Genomic DNA, 20756 nt, shown 5'->3' on the forward strand with positions numbered 1-20756 from the left:
TATTCCAAGGACTATCGGACACTTCATCAGGAATGTCTGCCCCTTACCTGGCTGTTGAAATCAAATGTAACACAGATGACTTTAATAGGAAGACAGTAGTAAATGTTGGTTGCTATGAAAACATAAGAGGAAGAGGTCATTTCTGAGGTGACCGTGATTTACTACAAGCCGATTTGGATACTTCAGGACACAGGGACCAGATGCTTTATACAATCAGGAGATGAGTCACCCTATTCTGTGTTTAAAGCTTCTAAGTTAATGAAAGCAACCCCCAGCCCTTCTCACAAAAATTACTGCAGTTGTTCAATAAGGCATATTTAAGCCTTAAAGATGTTTTTAAACAACCAATCATATAGTTTAGGGGTCTAAAGAGACTTTAGAGAATATCTAGTTCTATGTTTTCATGAGAAAAGAAACTCAAAGTGGGGACGTCACTTATGCAAGGTCACACAGAAAGTCAGAGCCGAGCCCAGAACCTAGATCCACCTCATGCCATGACATATTTTACAAGACAGAGTCAGGGCTTTGGAATGAAAAGTGTCTTACTTGTTCATACACTGTGCCATACCAAATATTATGTTTGTTGTCATGTGAATTTCAGACTTTCAAAAGACTCAACTTTTGTCTCTAGTCATCTTCTAAATGGTGTCTTGGAGAAGACCAACCATCTAAATCTAACCGATAGTGTGGTTAATTTAATGTTAGACTTTCACAATTTTGGGTGATCTCGAGTTGACTTTTTTAAAGAGAGTTGAATGTTGCTTTGTGAGTTATTATTATTTTTTTAAATTTTATTTATTTTTGACTGTGTTGGGTCTTTGTTGCTGTGCATGGGCTTTCTCTAGTTGCAGCGAGTGAGGGCTATTCTTCATTGCGGCGCGTGTGCTTCTCATTGTGGTGGCTTCTCTTGTTGCGGAGCTCAGACCCTAGGCGCGTGGGCTTCAGCAGTTGTGGCACGTGGGCTCAGTAGCCGTGGCTCGCGGGCTCCAGAGCGCAGGCTCAGTAGTCGTGTCGCACGGGCTTAGTTGCTCCGCGGCATGTGGGATCTTCCCAGACCAGGGCTCGAACCCGTGTCCCCTGCATTGGCAGGCGGATTCCTAACCACTGCGCCACCAGGGAAGTCCCTTTGTGGGTTATTTTTGTTTGTTTTGTTTTTAAGAGAAAAGAGGGAGCACTTATTTGAATTCTAGTTGGTCTACCAATGGAGAGAAAATGACTAATGTAATCACAAAACAATTTTGTAATTACAGTATCTTTGCCTCATTCTGGATTGTTTCAGCACTAATGGGAAATACAGGCAAATTAGTTTGCATGAACTATAGCTTCTAAGGAGACCTGTGCAAAAGCAGGAACTGTTATAATGTCTATCTGGAAGGGCAGCCTCACAGTGACACGATGGAGTCTCCGTCCTCATTGAGCAGAACAGTGGCTGTGTCACACACATATGTCTTAAACCAAATCAGTTTCTTTGGAAAAGTCAGCTTACACTTGTAGTACAGACAAAACCAACATTAATTTTTCTTCCATCGACTTGATCCTTTTTTGACACAACATAAATAGGACCAGGATGCAGAGTTAGAAGAAGAAAGAATTTGAATAGATCCTACCTTCAAAGGACATGAAACGTTATGCCCATTTTGGCACTAGGAAAAAGATGTGAGGTGAAATCCATTTCTACATTTGTTTTCCTGACCGTGCTCAAGAGTCTTGCTTCCCAAAGGAAAATATATATTTTATAACCACCACCAAATGATCCTTTCCAGAAATGACCGCAGGTAACATCTGGCTGATATATAAAATACATAGTAAAAATAATCATTTTTAATTAACTAAACCCTGCTCAGAGAGAGAGAGGAATGTCCATCTGGTCAGTTCTTATTTAATGGGGCAAATGAGGATCGGAATGTTTAATCCAATATATATGAAATACTTAGTGACCTTACGATGAACTAAAACTTTTTTTAGGAAGAGGAACGGAGTGAAGAGGAGGAATCAGAATATGTAGAAAGGACAGACCTAAAATTTGAATTTTTATTTTAAGAAGTACATCTCATACTGTAAAACATAGGTAGAATATAAGAAACCTAGGTTTTTGGGCATTAATTTCTATGGTTCAGTGATACAAAATGTGTTTCAATTAAACTGAACAGTCAAATGAGGTTATGTTTTACTCTAGCTTGACAAGGATGATGAGTTTTTAAAAAGTCTTAAATAAAGGTAAAAGGGACTGAGGTTATTTAGCCTGAGGAGAAGATTGAAGGGTACTTGATGTCTAACAGTCCCCGGGAAAAGAAACTTCCCTGTGGGATCTTAGTAAGCAAGAGTCCTATATCCCCTCAGTGAAGAAGAAATGAGTTTATGCTACATGTGAAGTTAACCTAGTTCTAGGGAAGAACTCCTTTAATGCTCTGAAATGTGTAATTGAGAAGGTACATCTTGATATTCCATCCTCAAAAGTAAGTTCTCCTTTGGTTGGAGTGGTTTAGTTGTGCTGCCAAAGAAAGTGGTTCTCAAACTTCAGCGTAGGAAAGAAAATACCAGGAGAGTTTATAATACAGAATTCTGGACGCCACCCCCAGAGCTTCCAGTTCAGTAAAATTTTCATTTCCAAGAAATTCCCAGGTGATGTCGATACTCTGATTCAGGAACCCCACTTTGAGAACCACTGTCTGCAGCTCCTAGTTTCCAAAGTAACTGTATCCGTTCAGTGGTGAAGTCCACCAGCAGCAGCCCTTCTTTATCATGAAACTCCAGGATAGATGTGTATGTTTTATTGCTTTTCACAGCCAAGAACAAGAGAGGGAACAATGGAAGTAACATTATCCCTTCATCCTTTCCCAGTAGGCAGTGAACTTGATCACACTTTGGGCTTAAAAGCAAGCTTTGGAGATTAGCATTAAACATCTTAGATGAGTTTAGAATCACCATCCATGAAATCTTCCAAAGGATTTCAGCAAGTCTAGATCGTAAGATTCAGCGGTATTTGATTTTACCTCTTCGGAATGCTTTAACTTTTGATGCTTCTCGTATAACTGCACTTAAAACCAAGACCTATTTTAACAGAGCCCATTCTTTAACTTATACTTAAAACAGATATAATGTTCTAGGAGAGGGACGTATCACAGATACTTGGCATCTTAGTGTGAAGTTACTGTGTATACGTGATCTCTAGACTGGGAGCTAATGAAAACATTAGGTCCTTGGTCTTTTCAAGATTAATGGGTGTTTTAAATTTTTTTGGTTTTGGGTTTCTCCTGTTTGTTTGTTTTGCTTTTCAAATGTGTGTTCTGCCAGTACTATACATAGTCAAGCACAGGTCTCAGTGGTAAATAACAGAACTCCCTGCTACCTAGATTAAGCAGAAAGTAAGTTTTGGTTTTTTTTAAATTTTATTTATTTATTTTATTTATTTTATTTTGGCTGTGTTGGGTCTTTGTTGCTGCGCACGGGCTTTCTCTAGTTGCTGCGAGCGGGGGCTACTCTTCGTTGTGGTGTGCGAGCTTCTCACTGTGATGGCTTCTCTTGTTGCAGAGCACGGGCTCTAGGTGAGCAGGTTTCAGTAGTTGTGGCACGCGAGCTCAGTAGTTGTGGCTAGTGGGCTCTAGAGCGCAGGCTCACTAGTTGCGGCACACGGGCTTAGTCGCTCCGCGGCATGTGGGATCTTCCTGGACCAGGGCTCGAACCCGTGTTCCCTGCATTGGCAGGCGGATTCTTAACCACTGCGCCACCGTGGAAGCCCAGAAAGTAAGTATTTTTAAAGCATACTGAGTACCTTACAGAATATCTAGGAAGGCCAGATAGGCACAGAGACAGCCGGCTTGGAATAACACCCAAGGCATTCTTTAGAACTGCTCCAGTGGAGGCGCACTCCTACCACCTCTGGGCACTTGAACCCAGAACCTCTGCCGTTGCCACCCCTGAAAGCTGAGACCCTCATTTATCCCAGTGGCCAAAGATGCTCTCTTGGTTGTCAAACTCCGGTGTGGTTGTGTCTGACGGTTGGAGCCTCAGTCACGTGCCTGTTCTAGCTGTAAAGGAAACTGGGAAAGCAACTTTGGCCTTTTTGTGGAGAAGTGGCACATAGTATTCAAAAGATGTTGGATGGTCACTAGTCATAATAGTTGTCAACTACAATATAACAAGTTGGTACTGCAGAGATGGTTTGTGGTAGGGAAGGACTCATTCTCCTCAACTGTATTTTCACTTCCAGTCAGTCCCTAAAGCTAAACTCTACAAAGTTGCCCCTTATCTGTTGGTCCCATACAACAGGTCTAGAGATGTCCTATGATGTCCTTTTCACACTCTTTCTCACCAGCAATATATGACAGTGCCCCTCCCCCCAAATACTTAAACTTGTATTTCTTTAAACAGCTGTCTATTGACTTCCTGTCATGAGTAATGGTAAAATTAGTTTTTTCCACTTTCTCCCAAAGTCACGTGATTCTTGATGATTACATAATTTTTCATATCATATTCTTTAGACTTTGAGATGTACTTATAGGTCTATTACATGATTTATCAGCTTCAATAATCTTTCAATCCTCTGCTCTACCAGACGAGAAAATCATCACGTTGACATTACTACCCACCATCTGTCCTCTTCCCCTCCAGACCTTTGCTGTATTATTTCTACATCGTTAGCGTTTATAACATTTAAATTCTGTTCTGTGACCATAATCTCCAAAATAGTTTTAGTTTTAGTCCTACAGTTAAATGAGGTCAATACTTAGGACCAGTATTCCATTTATCTCTTTGCTCTTCAAAGTTTGGCTTGTAGCAGTTTCTTCAGGAAGGGTTTGGGGTATATTCCCTGAGTTTTGCAAGTTCAAAAATGTTCATTTTCATTACTCTTTGATGACTGTTTGACTGTGCACAGTTCTTAAATCATGCACTTTATATCCCCGAGGACTTTGTACCACTGCTCCAATGTCTTCTGGCGTTAAACGTTGCTGTGGAAAGTAACATTCTGACTCAAACTTTTTGCCTCAGTGCACAACAGTTTTTTTTTTTTTTCTTTCAATTCCAGTAACTTTACTAAAATGTGATTCAGTGTTGAATGTTTTGTGTCAATTTTTCCTAGGGTTCAGCATGCCCTCTCAGTCTGTAGATTTGTGACATATTTCTGGAAAGTTACTCTGAAGTATATCTTTAACTTTTTTCCTGTTTTGTTATGTTTTTACCTATTCTTCAGGATACCAGTTATTGCATATGTTAAGACCTTTTTAATAGTCCTGTCTCACTATTATTTTTTTCTAATTCTTTTGGATTCCTTTTTTTCTACTTCTTTGAATTTTCTACTTCTTCTTTTTCCATTTCTGACATTCTTGTTTCTTTCCATGTTTTTAGCAGAATCTGGTTGCTGCCAGTGAAATATTTGTTTCCTGGGCTCTGCCAAATCACATTTCACTTCCTGTCATCTTGCAGCCTCTTCCCTGAGCTCTTGTATATTTGATATGATCTCTTGCTTTATAGATATGGTAGCTTTATTTTGGTCTTTTTCTTTGTTTTTAAGTGTATGGCAATATGTTTGGCCCAAATTTTTATCTGCTGTATGGAAACATTTTTTCCTGGTACATATCTGTCTTCCATTTTATCTGGTTTTCTTCTCTTATTTTCTTGTAGTAGCTATGCAGAGGTGCTCATTTTTGAATGAGATGAGGGTTTTTTCTGGACCAGCTACTGGCAAGAGATTTGTGTGGGAGAGATGTCATGTCCAGGTTCTTCACAGACACATAAGTTCTTCATGACACAAGATTGTGTTTTTGAGTGAATTCTTTTGGCCTGAACTCTCCCTAGCCACCAGAGATCAATGACTTTTGGGCTACTCACATTGCATTCTTGTTCTCTGGCGCTGCCTCAACAACAGACTGCTTCCTGCAAATATGGGGGTGCTATATGATTTTTCTTTTAGCTCTATCTCCTCTGCTTTTTTTATGCCACACTGGTCCAGGAAAACTGCTGACAGTTTGTGCACCTACCCCTATTGAGCCATAGAAGTTATGGATGGATATGCCACCTTCTTTGATCTGCTGCCTTTGTCTGAGGCCAAGGATTTGAAATTTATATATGACTATTACATTTGAAGAGGAAGAGTTGTTAATTGTGTTTGGGATGAATACAAATTCTGGTTCACTTTGAAATCTGAACTCTGAAACTGAAAGTGCTAAGAAATGGGAGTTGAAGTTGTAGCACCTGAGGCATCTAGTATTATTCACTATCTCACCCTTAGATAAAACATCTTCCCCATCAGAAGATGGAGGGGAATAATAAAACCGAACTTGGAAAGTGCCTGGCATGTAGAAGCCGTTCAAAAACTTCTAGTTCTCTGTTACCATGATGACACTACAAAAAAAGGTGGAAAATCACATGTGTAAAAATACACTATTTTGGTAATACAAATCTGATCTTTTTTGAGTATAAACATGCTCCTGCTCCAGTTCCTCCTACTGGGATCCTTGAAAACCATCACTAAGCAGCATCAGAAGATTCAAAATCAGAAGCCATGTCTCACTCTTATGACCTACTGTAATGGCTGGTTTCTATCATTCTTATAATAAAATTATTGCCTTGTGTCTTTTTCTATTTTACCTTTTATGGCAGGCAGGTTTTGCGGGGAGGGAGAAGTAAGGGGTGGGGAGGGGTCTAGGCTAAGTACAGTCGGTCCTCTGTGTCCAGGGGTTCTGCCTCCCTGGATTCAACCAACTGTGGGTCAAAAATATTAGGAAAAAAAGTACCAGAAAGTTCCAAAAAGCAAAACTTGAATTTGCCATGCACTGGCAACTACAGGCATACCTTGTTTTATTACATTTCACTTTATTGTGCTTCAAAGATACTGTGTTTTTTACAAATTGAAGGTTTGTGGCAACCCTGTATCAAGAGAATCTATCGGCACCATTTTTCCAACAACCTTTGCTCACTTTGGGTCTCTGTGTCACATTTTGGTAATTTTTGCAATATTTCAAACCTTCCACCAGAGAAAGATTAAGATTCGCTGAAGGCTCAGATGATGGTTAGCATTGTTTGGCAATAAAGTATTTTTAAATTAAGGCATGTATGTTGTATTTTTATTTATTTATTTATTTATTTATTTATTTATTTATAAACATCTTTATTGGAGTATAATTGCTTTACAGTGGTGTGTTAGTTTCTGCTTTATAACAAAGTGAATCAGCTATACATATACATATATCCCCATATTAGACTTAATACTATTATTGCACACTTAATATAGGGTATGGTGTAAATATAACTTACATGCAATGGGAAACCAAAAATGTTTGTGATCCACTTTACTGCAGTGTTTGCTTTATTTTGGTGGTCTGGAACTGAACCCAGGGTACCTGAGGTATGCCTGTATTTACATAGCATTTACATTGTATTCAGTATTATAAGTAGTCTAGGGCTCATTTAAAGTATACGGGAGGGTGTGTGTAGGTTATATGCAAACACGACACCATTTTACATAAGGGACTTGAATATCCTCGGATTTTGGTGTTCTGCGGGGGTCTGGGAACCAATCCTCTGTAGATACCGAAGGACAAAGCAGAACTGGCAGGTCTCTTACCTGGAGTTTTGCAAATCTGGGACTTGAGAGTGGAGAGAAACCTGAGCGAAGAGCCTCTAAATGTGTGTGTCACCAAACACACAAGCCTAGGGTGGGTATAGAGAGCCAGATTTTAAACTAGGAGGTCACGGAATAAGAAATTGGGGGCGTGCGGCAAACAGGTCAAGCAGGGATGGTCTAGGACAGAAGTGTGGTTAGCTTGTGGATTCTCCCTTCCTCATGGTGACCCATGGCCTGGAACTTGTAAAGTGACAGGGACAGAGCAGACTGTCTTGAATTCAGTCTATTCGTCAGCGTTGCCTTTCTGCCCACCCTGAGTGGGAACCCTCAGGGGTAACACTGTTGCAGCCAGCTTTAAACCCCGTACAGTATCCAACAAAGTACCTTACAGAGAGTAGGTGCTCCAGATTTATTTGTTAAATTAATTTAAAAGATAGTTATCACTTTGGATAAATACAGGGAAGGTATGATTATAAAATAAGGCTGATCCACAAGATAAGTTAAAAAAAAAATCAATACCATTAGGTAGACAAAAGTACAGCTTGGCTAGGGACTGGAATTCCAAAGTAAATGCACGATACATATTTTTAGGGGAGTTTTTCATAGAATAACCACACCTTGAGTTTAATGCATTTTAATTTTTTGTAACAATGATCCATTTTAACAATGGTTTCTGTAATTTCAGACTTAAAACTGGCTGGATGAGTTGCAAATGTATGAAAAATGGTCTGGGAAAGCAATTTTTATTCAAAGTTGTTTGTTTTGATGGGTTAAAAAAGCACGTATCTTTTTAAAGCAATGTTTATTTCATGTTTTGAGTGGCAGCAAAAATAATTGCATGTTTGAAATCTTTGAAATATGTTTTAATGCTTTTAAAATGACTTAAGAGCAGATGTGCCAGGTTTACCCACTGCTTTAGCCATTCCATCGTTGAAAGTCAGCTTCACTTCCCATGTTTTATGGAACTATTTAATATGCTCTTCGATTATGTCTTTTAAACTGCAGTCAGTGTCTGTACCTGGTGGACTGATTAGAACATTTGACACACCTACAGCAAGATTTTGTGAAGAAGAGATAGTACAGTTTTGTAGATGCTTGATTCTACTCTAAAAAAAATGGATATGTGTATTTTTAATATAATATAAAAGAATTATGCAAACATGGTCTTATAATAGGATTTTATTGGTAGATTCAGTATGTATATGCCTGGAGTATATGCTGAGAATTCGTTTTCAAAAAAGACTAACTGCCTTTCTAATTTAAAACCTTTTCATTTTAATGAGACAGGCATTTAGAAGGATTTGGATAAATCTATAAAATTCAGACCCAAGATCGCTCTCCAGCATTTCCCGAGTGCCTAATAAATGTATATTTTAAGTTACTGGGAATTCATGGAATTGTAGAATTCTTTGAACACATATTCGCCGGTACGGACTGGTAATTGACAGTTGATTATACACTTAGTATGTGGTAGGCACTATTCTAAAGTGCTTTACATGTATTAACTATTTGATCCTCACAATATGCCTATGAGATAGGTGTGATTATATTCATCATTGTATAGATGAGTTAGCTGATGGAGGCATAGAGAAATGAAGTGATTTGTTTTAAGGGCGCACACAGAGCTGGAATGGGAGGGCAGTTACTCTTGGCTCCAGCGTCCGTACTTTTTTTTTTAACATCTTTATTGGAGTATAATTGCTTTACAATGGTGTGTTAGTTTCTGCTTTGTACTTTTAACTACAGTGACAGAGTATGTGCCAGGCACTTTGGTAGAATGCTAACTTTGTGCCATACTTCCAAGGAAAGGAAACTCACTAGAATTATAGAATTTCAGGGGATAAAAACAGACCCCCAAAGGTCATTTAATCTAACCATCCAGCCAATGATAGCACTCTCAAGCAGTCTGCAAGCTGCCATGGGGACGGGGAGGAATAGAAAGGCAGTAGAATCTCTATAATGAGCTGTTCAGGGACAGAAGCAGTGCCCCCCTTATAGGTTAAACATGTTATATCAGGCTTTTATTATATTTACTGCTGGGTCTTAGATCTGGGATGTGGCCCATGTTGTTTCCAAATCCTTATATAATGAGCTGTGTTACTGCAGGTTTCTACCATTACAGCTATAAATTCAAAACCCACAAACACACAAAGGCATCCATCCAAGTATAAAATTACTAGGGAAATGGGAAGGACAAAAAATGAATTGTTAGGTTTGGGGGATAATTACTGGTGGCACTGGTGTGGCTCGGTCTTGATAGGAAATGAGAGTAGTTTGGAAAGATTTCAGGGGCATCGTGAAAGTCAAGTACAGATTTGCGAGGGTCAAATGATGTGGACAGATTTCAGATGCTGCGATGACATGCCTAAATTATTCCATAGAAAAAGGGTGCCTGTGTGTTTCGTGCTTCCGAATTGGTCGACAGAATGAACGTAGGGGATAAAAATCTGAGAGCTATATTGGAGCTGCTGTTGTAGATATTGTTTCCCCAAGTTTTTGAAAGCAGAAATAGGACCTTATTTGTATTTGTATCCTTTGTCCCTTGCCTGTTATGGTCTTAATATCACTTGTTGAATTTATTTATATGTACAAAATATTATGTAAGCAGAGGGGAGACTATGTCAGGAAGTTACATAAAGCTTCATACAATAAGTAATGTTTGAGTATGACTAGGGATTTTATAGGTAGAGAATGTTTTTGTGGGGTGTGTGTGTGTGTGTGTGTGTGTGTGTGTGTGTGTGTATGTGTATGTGTAGGTGGGGTGGGAGATACTCTTCATCCCCATTCCCGTTTTCTTTTGTATAAAAGTAAGCCACTCGCCCACCAATTGTGGTTTCTCCTCTGAGTCATCCGTCTTCAGCAAACATGGAGTGATTTACCTGATTGTTGGTTATTGGATAAGGAACTGGGGATTTGACTGTAGCTCCAGTCATTCCTCCTCTCCCCTTGGGAGTGAGCCCTTTCTCCATTCTCAGAATATAATAATGGAGCAGGGGGCTCTGTGTGGGAAGAGCTGCTGTTGTCCAGCACTGTGGCTCTCTGGCTGGTGGGTCTGTAAAGTTCTGGGGGTGGAATATGGGAAAGCCCACTGTCGCCATCTAGTAAATTACATTCTTCAGAATCAGCTGCATTGGTAAAAAAGGTGATAACTTGGTTCTCTGTGTTTGCTTTTTTGTTTTGTCTCTCAGTTTATTCAGAACTTGGATAAGGTTATAATTTATTGAGCTCCCTCAAATCCCAGTATAGCCACCAGAGACAGGCATTCTTGGAAGAGAATAATACATGTGAAAGCATATAGAACTGAAAATGCATAATGTCAGAATTCTGTCTGGCTGCAAGAAGGAGCACAGCAGAGGATAATCGAGGAAGGGTTAAGGTTGAATGAAGAAAGGGCTCATATGGCACGCTAAAGAGTTAGCCTTTATGCTTTGCACTTTATGGTTCTCAGAGTATGGTCTGGAGACCGCTAAGGTCTCTAAGAACATTTCAGGGGGGCCCAAAACTACATTCATAATAACACTAAGACATTGTTTACTTTTTTCACTCTCATTTTCTCATGAGTGTACAGGGGAGTTTTCCAGAGGCTACAGGATGTGCAATATTGCAACAAATTGAATAGTTATGAGACTAAAGTAGATATGAGACTTTGGCTTCTACTAAAATAGAACATCTTCTTTTAAGCCAGTAATTAAAGAGATTTGCAAAAATGTAAAGCAATGCCACGTATCTCACTAGCGTTTTTTTTAAAATACTTATCTTTCATTACAATGTTATGTTAACATGTGATGGATTTATCATTTTTAATGAATTAAATAAAAAACTAAAATTTTTGTTTATATTAACTTACAATAATATATCAATTTATAATACAGCAAATATTAATAAACATAATTCACACGAACGAAAGCTGTATGGGGCCCTCAATAATTTTTAAGACCAAGTTTGAGAATGTGTCCTATGCACAAAATAGAACCTTTGGAGGTTTTAAAGTAGGGGATCAACATGATCTGGTTCATATCAGATATTTAATTCTTCAAAAGTTACAAAGAATGGCCATGCCCAGTGTTGGTAAAGATGTAGGAAATGAGTGTTCCACTGGTAGGAGTATGAATTAGTATGGCCTTTAAATAAGGTGTTTTGGCAATACGTACCAAAAGACTGTAAATAAGCATACTTTTTGGCTTAGGAATCCCACTTTCAGAAATTTATCCTTAAGGAAATAACTGAACAAATATTAAAGATATAAGTACTATATTTTAATATTTGTTGTAGTATTGTTCACAATACTTTTTAAAAAAATAGAAAATAACCTAAATGCTCATGTTTTAGGTTCTACAAGTTTTGGAAATCACTCCACTTCCTGGGCCAGACTGAGCCTTGATTCTTTATTTTAATTATAATGAGATCGAGAGTTCAGCATTTCAAGAGGTAGAGGCTGATTAAAGGATCTCATGTACCCTTTGTTCTCCATCAGATTCAGCACCCAAATAATATCCCAAACTTACTTGCACTGTGTTCAGCCGTCTCCCTCAAGGTGAGAGATTTAAAAGTCCAAAGGGTCCAGACACCCAGAGCGGACATTGTTCCCCCAGAGTCTCAGAGAACATTGCAGTGAATGAGAATCATCCGTGGCCACACAGCTGTACATTTGCAGATTTGACTGGGCTACCTTTCCTGTGATTAAATAAAATTCTACAATAAAATTCTTTTACACCTTCCTGTTGCCATATTAAGGATATAAAAATGTGAGTTTCTCATAAAACTTCATATATATATGTTTAAAAAAGAAACATAGTTCATAAAGTACACAGGTTCTAATCAAAGGATTCACAGCAGTGACTCATTTTCCAACAGTGCAAACCTACAGATTTCTTAGTGTAAGAGCATAGTGATCCTTGACAATATTAGATTTGTTCCCAAAAGAAGAAAAGAAAGCTCGCATGTTTGGCACCAGAATTTTCAAGCCCATTTAGTATTTCCCCAAGAATCTCCAACAATAATCCAACAATAAGGAATTCATAAAATTACAGTACATAAATATAATGGGCTACTAGTAACCTCAAGAATGAAGAAAGATGTAATTTTTATCTTTGTGCCTCTACAAGTAAGATTTTTTTCCCTTTGGTTTCTTTCAGGATTTTTTATCTTTGATTTCCCGTAGTTTGGAAATGATATGCCTAGATATAGTCTTTCTGGCATTCATCCTGTTTGGTGTTTTCCGAGCTTCCTGGATCTATGGTTTGGTGCCTGATAATAATTTGAGGAAATTCTCAGTCATTGTTGAAAATATTTCTTCTGTTTATTTCTTCTCTGGCATTTCCATTATGAATATGATACACCTTTATAGTTGTCCCACAGTCCTTGGATATTTTATTCTGTTTTATTCAGACTTTGTTTTCTTTGCTTTTTGGTTTTCAAGGATAGTATTGATATGTCGTTTAACTCACAGGTTCCTTATTCAGTCACGTCCAGTCTATTAATAAGTCCATCAAAGGCATTCTTTATTTCTGTTACAGTGTTTTTATGTATCTAGCACTTCATTTTCGTTCTTTCTTAGGATTTCCGTCTCTCTGCTTACATCACCTATCTGTTGTTGCATGCTCTCTACTTTATCTACAGTGCGCTTAGCATATTAATCACAGCTGTTTTAAATTCCCCATCTGATAATTCCGACATCCCTGCCATGTCTGGTTCTGATGTTTGATCTGTCTCTTCAAATTGTGTTTTTTGCATTTTGGTATGCCTTGTCATTTTTTCTTGATAGCTAGACGTGCTGTACCAGGTAAAGGGAACTGTTGTAAATAGACCTTTCGTTGTATGGTGAAGTGTGGGTAGGGGAAGCGTTCTGTAGTCCTGTGGATGGGTCTCAGTCTTTTAGTGAGCCTGTGCCTCTGGACTGTGAACTTCACAAGTGTTTCTCAGGTTTTATTCCCCTCCAGCCCACCTTGGGTGGCATAGGGTAGCTAGGGTGGGCTGGAGTTGGATATTTCCCTTCCCCAGGTCAGTTAGGCTCTGATGATACCTGAGTAAGTTAGGCTTTCCTTAACCAGTTTCCCTTGAAGGCAGGTCTTGTTAAAAACAAGGCTCTCTGAGTTATTTCAAAATGGTTCCTCCCCCTCCCAACCCCCTGCAGAAGCACAAGGGGATTTGTCCTCAGTATTTACTGTGGGAATCTGGTTGAGCTCCTGGGGGTAAATCTCACAATATTGTTGGGGCCCCCCATGACTGGGTCCCTTAGGAATTTTTAATTCTCAGACTTGTCTGCACTGAGGCTCCAGCAACTCATTGATTACAATTCAGGTTTTCCTACCCCAGCACTGGTTCCCACAGTGCTTCTGCTTGTGAGTCTTGATTCTTTGAAGCCACACCTCTTTGTATTCGCCTGTCTCCAATCTTGGTGGCAACAGTTGGCCTGTTAACTGCTCTCTCTTATGGATCCAAGAATAGTTGTTGACTTTCAGTATCTTCAGTATTTTACTTGTTGTTAAGAGGGAGTGGCAACTTCCAAGCTTCTATCATGCGGAACCAGAAATGGGAGTGTAAAGAATGAATGCATTAAAATTTATGATTCATATTTCCATTAATAGATTCTAAAACAAATGAAGAAATCCATATAAGTCTATAGTCTGTTTAACTGATTTGTACCAATGTTAAGTCTGTTTAACTGTTTTGTACCAGTGTTAATTTCTTGGTTTTGGTAATGTACTACAGTTAATGTAAGATGTTATCAATGCAGGAAACTTGATGAAGGGTTCACAGGAACTCTGTACTATATTTTACAACTTCTTGAGTATCTATAACTATTTAAAGATAAAGTTCTTTTAAGTAAATGGAACTAGAAAAAGCATTTGCAACACAAGAAGGAAAAAAGAATCAAAGCTTTGATATATAAAAAGCTTACCAATCAATAAAAAATACATCCTAGCAGAAAAGTAGGCAAAAAGCATAAATAGGTATTTTGCAAATCATGGGTGGCTAAATTTATGAAAAGTTGTTCAAACTCACTCAGCCAAGAAACAGCAAACAGAAGACATATCGCTTTCTATTTATCAGCCTGTTAATGATTAACAATGAACATAATACCAAACACTGCCAAGCGTGTAGGTTATTGGGCACTCCATCTACTGCTAGTAGAAGGGTAAGTTGGCACAATTTCATAGGAAGCCAATTTGATAACACACAAAGTCACAAAGAGTTGCAATTTCATATACAGGAGTTTATTTTTAGGAAAATAGGATGTACACAAATATATCTATAAAAATGTTCATCAAGCATTATTTATAATAAAAATCTTAAGGACCAATAATAGGAAAATGATTAGATAACTATAGCAGAATATCATTGTAGGAGAATATTAAATGGCATGGGGAAATGATGCCAAGTATAAAAAATCCAATTAAAAAACAATATGAAAGGATGTGTACAGTATGATGCCAATTATACTTCCAAAGTTTATACGTAATGAAAAAAACATGGAAATAACAAAATAGCAATAATTGGATATCCTGGGGTAGTGGGATCCTGTATGATTTATTTTCTTCTATGTGATTGTATTAGGTTTTCATCTTTTAATGTTGATCGTGTATTACTTTTATAAGCAAAGCAATAAATAAAACAGATCATAATAAAATCTGTTAACCAAATTTATTAGACTCCCATTATTCTAGGTGATACAGGAACAATACTCTTTTATACTCTTAAAGCTTATAATCTAAAGGATAAGCTAATATAAGATGGCAGGAACACCTAAACACGTATATAATCTAGTAGAGTTATTATAGGAGAGCTAAGAGGAAGTTTGTGTAAAGAAAAGAATGTGAATTTGGCTGTCAGTCAGATCTGGCCTTAAATCCTACCTTTAAAGATTTTTAAAAAATATTTATTTATTTATTTGGCTGTGTCAGGTCTTAGTTGCAGTACGCGGGATCTTTTTCGTTGCGGCATGTGGGATCTAGTTCCCTGACCAGGGATCGAACCCGGGCCCCTGTCATTGAGAGCATGGGGTCTTAACCACTGGATGACCAGGGAAGTCCTCTACCTTTAAAGATTAAAAAGAAGTTCAATTTTCTCATCTAAGAATGGGGGTAATAATACCTACATCATCTGACCTATGATGAGAATTAAATGAAATAAGGTACAGAAGTGCCTGGTATACAGAACATGTTCAATAATTGTTAGTTTCCTTTCCTAAAGAGAGTTTTGGCAATAAAAGAAACATATCTTGAAAAGTTTGGAAAGAGAAAAATAAAAACGCAGTGAAGAGGTAAGAGGTCATAAGTTATCCAGACTGGAGTCAGATAGGGTGGGATGGATGTTGTTGTGGGAGGGAGAAAGAAGGAAACTAACAAAGACTGAAATGAAATGGAAGAGAGCTGCCCCCTGAGCTCACTAGAGCTTCTCTGGATAGGAAGGGAGGGAGGGGGGATTATAGTAGAAAAGGAAAAGGGAAACTTGCTGAAATATTTATTGCTGTTCCACTGGAATTAAGCTTCTTGAGAGCAGGTACCTGTCTGTCTGGTTCACTCTTTTTTTTTTTCTTCCAGTTTTATTGAGATATAATTGACATACAGCACTAAGTGTAAGGTGTGCAGCCTAATGATTTGACTTACCTACATCATGAAATGATTACCACAGTAAATTTAGTGAACAACCGTAATCTCATATAGATACAAAATTAAAGAAATAGGAAAAAATTTTTTTTTCTTGTGATGGGAACTCAGGATTTACTATCTTGACAACTTTCATATATAACATACAACAGTGTTAATTATATTTATTATGTACATTCCATCCCTAGCAGTTATTTATCTTATAGCTGGAAGTTTGTACCTTTTGACCACCTTCATCCAGTTCCCCCTCATCCTGCCACCCACCTTTGGTAACCACAAATATGATCTCTTTTTCTGTGAGTTTGTTTGTTTTTGAAGAATAATTGACCTACAACACTGTGTCAGTTCCTGTTACACAACGTAGTGATGCGATATTTCTATACATTTCAAAATGATCACCGCAATAAGTCTAGTTACCATATGTCACCATACAAAGATATGACATAGTTGTGACTATATTCCTCACAATGTATGTATGTATCTATCTATCTGATTATTTTAAGTTACTGATTTCTTAAGTTCAAACGATTTTAATAATCCTGCATTTTTACTCCTTCCCCACCAACTTTACTGTTTTGACGTCATATTTTAAATCTTTCTGTTCTGTGTATCTCTCAGCTACTTATTCTGGATATAGATGATTTTTTTACTTTTGTCTTTTAACCCTCCTATTAGCTTTATACATGGCTGATTTATTACCTTTACTAGTAATATATTTGCCTTCACCAATGAGACTTCTCCTTTCATAATTTTCATGTTTATAGGTGTGGCCTTTTTTTTCTGCTTAGACAAGTCCCTTTAACATTTCTTGTAAAGCTGGTTTGGTGATACTGAACTCTTTTAGCTTTTTCTTGTCTATAAAACTTTTGATCTCTCTATCAAATCTGAATGAAGCCTTGCAGGGTATTCTAGGTCTTTCCCTTTCATCACTTTAAATATATCATGACACTCCCTTCTGGCCTGCGGATTTTCTGTTGAAATGTCAGCGGATAGCCTTATGGGAGTTCCCTTGTATGTAACTTGTTTCTTTTCCCTTGCTGCTTTTGACATTCTCTCTTTATCCTTCATTTTTGCCACTTTAATTACACCGTGTCTTGGTTTGTTTCTCTTTGGGTTGATCCTGTTTGGGACTCTCTGTGCTTTCTGGACCTGGATGTCTGTTTCCTTTCCTAGTTTTGGGAAGTTTTCAGCTATTATTTCTTCGAATATGTTCTCTGCCCCCTTTCTCTCTCTCTTCTCCTTCTGGGATTCCTATAATGCAAATGTTAGTATGCTTGATGTTGTCTCAGAGGTCTCAAACTCTCCTCATTTCTTTTTATTCTTTTTTTCTTTTTTTCTGTTCAACGATTTGCACTGCTCTGGCTTCCAGCTCATTGATCTGTTCCTCTGTATCATCTCGTCTACTGTTAATTCCTTCTAGTGCATTTTTCGTTTCAGTTATTGTATTCTTCATTGCTGTTTTTATTTCTACGTACCTGGTGGCTTGGTTACATTTACTGACCTTGGAGAAGTGGCCTTTTGGAGGAGATGTCCTTTATGTCCCAGCAGTACAGTCCCCTCTGGTCACCAGAGCTGTATGCTCTAGGGGTGCCCCCTATTTGGGTTGTGTGGGTCCTTCTGTATGACAGCCTGACTACTGTGGGCGGTCTGGTAGGTGTAGCTGGCCCCCCGGTTTGGTTGGTTGCCAGGCACTGCCTTGTGCAGAGGCTGCCAGCCTGTCCGACACTGGTGGACAGGGTTGGGTCACGAGGCTACTTGCTGTGGGATCCGGCGCGTCCTGAAGCTGGTGTCAGCCTGCTGGTGAGTGTGGCCAGATCCCGGCGTGACTGGCTGAGGGGTCGTGTTGTCCTGTAGCTGGTGCCGGCCTGCTGGTGTGTGCGCTGGGTCCCGGTGTGGCAGGCTGCAGGGCTGTGGTGGTCCTGGAGCTGGTGCCCACCCACTGGTGGCTGAGGCCAGATTCTTGGGCTTGTGCTGGCTCACTGGTATGTCCTGGGGTCTCTCGCTTCAGGGCCACGGGGGTCCTGGAGTTGGTGTTTTGACCCTCTCGTGGGTGGGGCTTGGGCCAAGGGTGACTTGAGGCTGGTGCATCCCCATTCGTGGGAGAGGCTGGTCCCGGGGCTCGTGCTGGCCCACTGGAGTACAGATCTGGGTTCTGGGCCCTCTGGTGGACAGGGCCGGGCCCCAGGGTGACTGTGGGCTCAGAGGGCCTTACGGCAGCCGACCTGCTGGTAGGTGGGGCTGTGTCTCCACCCAGCTAGTTGCTTGGCCTGAGTCATCCCAGGACTAGTGCCAATAGGCTGGTGGACAGGGCCAGGCTCCAGTGCTAATAAACCAGAGGAAGGATTCCAAAGTGGTGCTTGCCAGCGCTAGTGTCCCCGTGGTAGAATGAGCTCCCCAAATGGCTATTGCCAGTGTCTGTGTTCCCAGGGGGAGCTGCAGTCACCTCCTGCCTCTCCAGGAGGCTCTCCAAGATCAGCAGGTGGATCTGACCCAGAATCCTTTCAAATTACTGCTTCTGCCCTGAGTCCCAGAGCGTGTGAGATTTTGTGTGCACCCTTTAAGAATGGAGTCTCTATTTCCCACAACCCTCTTGTTCTCGCAAAAGAAAGCCCCGCTGGCCTTCAAAGCCAAATGTTGTGGCAGCTTGTCTTCCCAGTGCAGGACGCCTAGGCTGGGGAGCTGATGTGGGGCTCAGACCCCTCACTCCTTGGGGAGAACCTCTGCAATTGTAATTATCCTCTCATGTGTAGGTTGCCCACCTGGGTGTATGGGTCTTGATTATACTGCAACTCCGCCCCTCCTACCTGTCTAGTTGTGGTTCCTTATTTATGTCTTTAGTTGTAGAAGATCTTTTCTGCTAATCTTCTGGTTTTTCTCATCAGTAGTTCCTCTGTAAATACTTGTAATTTTGGTGTGCCCACGGGAGCAGGTGAGCTCAGGTTCTTTCTACTCTGCCATCTTGGCCACTCCCTGTCTTGTTCACTCTTGCCATCCCAGCTTCTAGAACAGTGTAAGGCACATGGTATCTACTCACTGAATATTTATGGAGTGAATAAATGTTCAATTGTAATATTTATTTATGTGAAATGTTTATTTATACAATTTCCAAAGAGCATACCAAACAGAAGCCTCCTTTTAGTGTGTTAACAGTTTATTCCTTTAATTCTTTGATTGTAATAGGTTTACCAAATGCCTACGTGTGCCCTAATGTAGGACTTAACAGTAACGAGTAACAAGGGGACCCGTGTCCTCAAGCAGTGGTGTGCTGGAGCCAGTTAGCATTTCCTTGTGAGAGTCAATTGTTTAAATTTCAGGAGTTTTTTGAAAGCCGGTTGTTAAGCAGAGCCATTGTAAAAAAATTAAATTATATGACCTTACCAAAACCAATAAGTTATATTGTAAATAAAGTTAATAAACCCTCGATACTTATTACTTCTCAGTTTATTTACGACATTTTACTATCACTGATACTTTTGAGGTTCTTTATTCTGTTGTATCTGAATAGTAGAAATACTGTATGTTAAGTGCTGCTGTTCATTTCTTCCCAACTTTATGATAACTGAGGCCATGTTGGTGGCTTGAATTTGTTCATGGTGGAAGTATTTATACCACAGGAGTTGATAAACACTGTAAATCAGGGTGTTTTCCTAGGAGAATCCATTTTAAAACATTACCAGAACACCACTGCTCTCAAAAAAAGTGCATTCCATGCATAGAGACCCATAGAAGGGAACCTAGTTTGTGAAGTTTTATGGCCAGGTAGGCAGAAAAACGTGGCTAATTAGGGGTTCCCCATGTATAGCAAGGCTTGAACCACTATATGAGGCTAAGAGATAAGGCTTTAGTCACCAAAGAAGGGGGACCAGGAAGACCAGAAGGAAGTGGGGGGAATCAAAGTGGCAACCCATTCCTGAGACCTGATACATAGGGCAAGGGAAGCTTCTCCCAAGGCTGCACGGCGGATGCCAGTGGTTGCCCTTGGGCCACCAGATCCTAGGATATGGGGGTCAGCAAAGGGACTTGGGAAGTCCCGTTGGTCAGCGTCAGAGTACATGGACGAATGTCTAATATGAAGCCCCTCTAAGTATACATGGATTTATGTACTTGTGTCCATATGTGTGTACGTACATATATATGTATATATGCATGTATGTATGCATTTGTATGTATGTTGTGGGAAGAATGGAGGTGAGGCTATTTAAATGCTTCTTGTACCTTGCCTTAATTCCTAGAGGAACTGAAGTCTGAGTCTTTGAACGCCACGTGGGAACAAAGATGGTTTGACTCAGCTGTGTGGTGTGAGAACGAAGATGAGTTGATGTAGCTGTGACCTCTGCGGAGGCAGAAGGCGAGGAACTAAGGTAGGTGGATGCAGCCTAGAAACCGGCAGCCCACGGGTGGAATCCAGTTCCTGTATTCGACTCCCGCAGTCAGTTCTCTTATGCCATCACTCTAAGAACCTTTTCTTGCCAGTGACCTGTGTTCTTTGTTTCCAGATTGGGTGGAACTTTCTCTTTCTTTGTGACTAGTACATCCTGATAAATGTCAAATTTATCAGTAGACAGTCTACATTTCATGACTCG

Source organism: Balaenoptera musculus, chromosome 10 (genome assembly GCF_009873245.2).
Source record: "Balaenoptera musculus isolate JJ_BM4_2016_0621 chromosome 10, mBalMus1.pri.v3, whole genome shotgun sequence".
Taxonomy (NCBI): domain Eukaryota; kingdom Metazoa; phylum Chordata; class Mammalia; order Artiodactyla; family Balaenopteridae; genus Balaenoptera; species Balaenoptera musculus.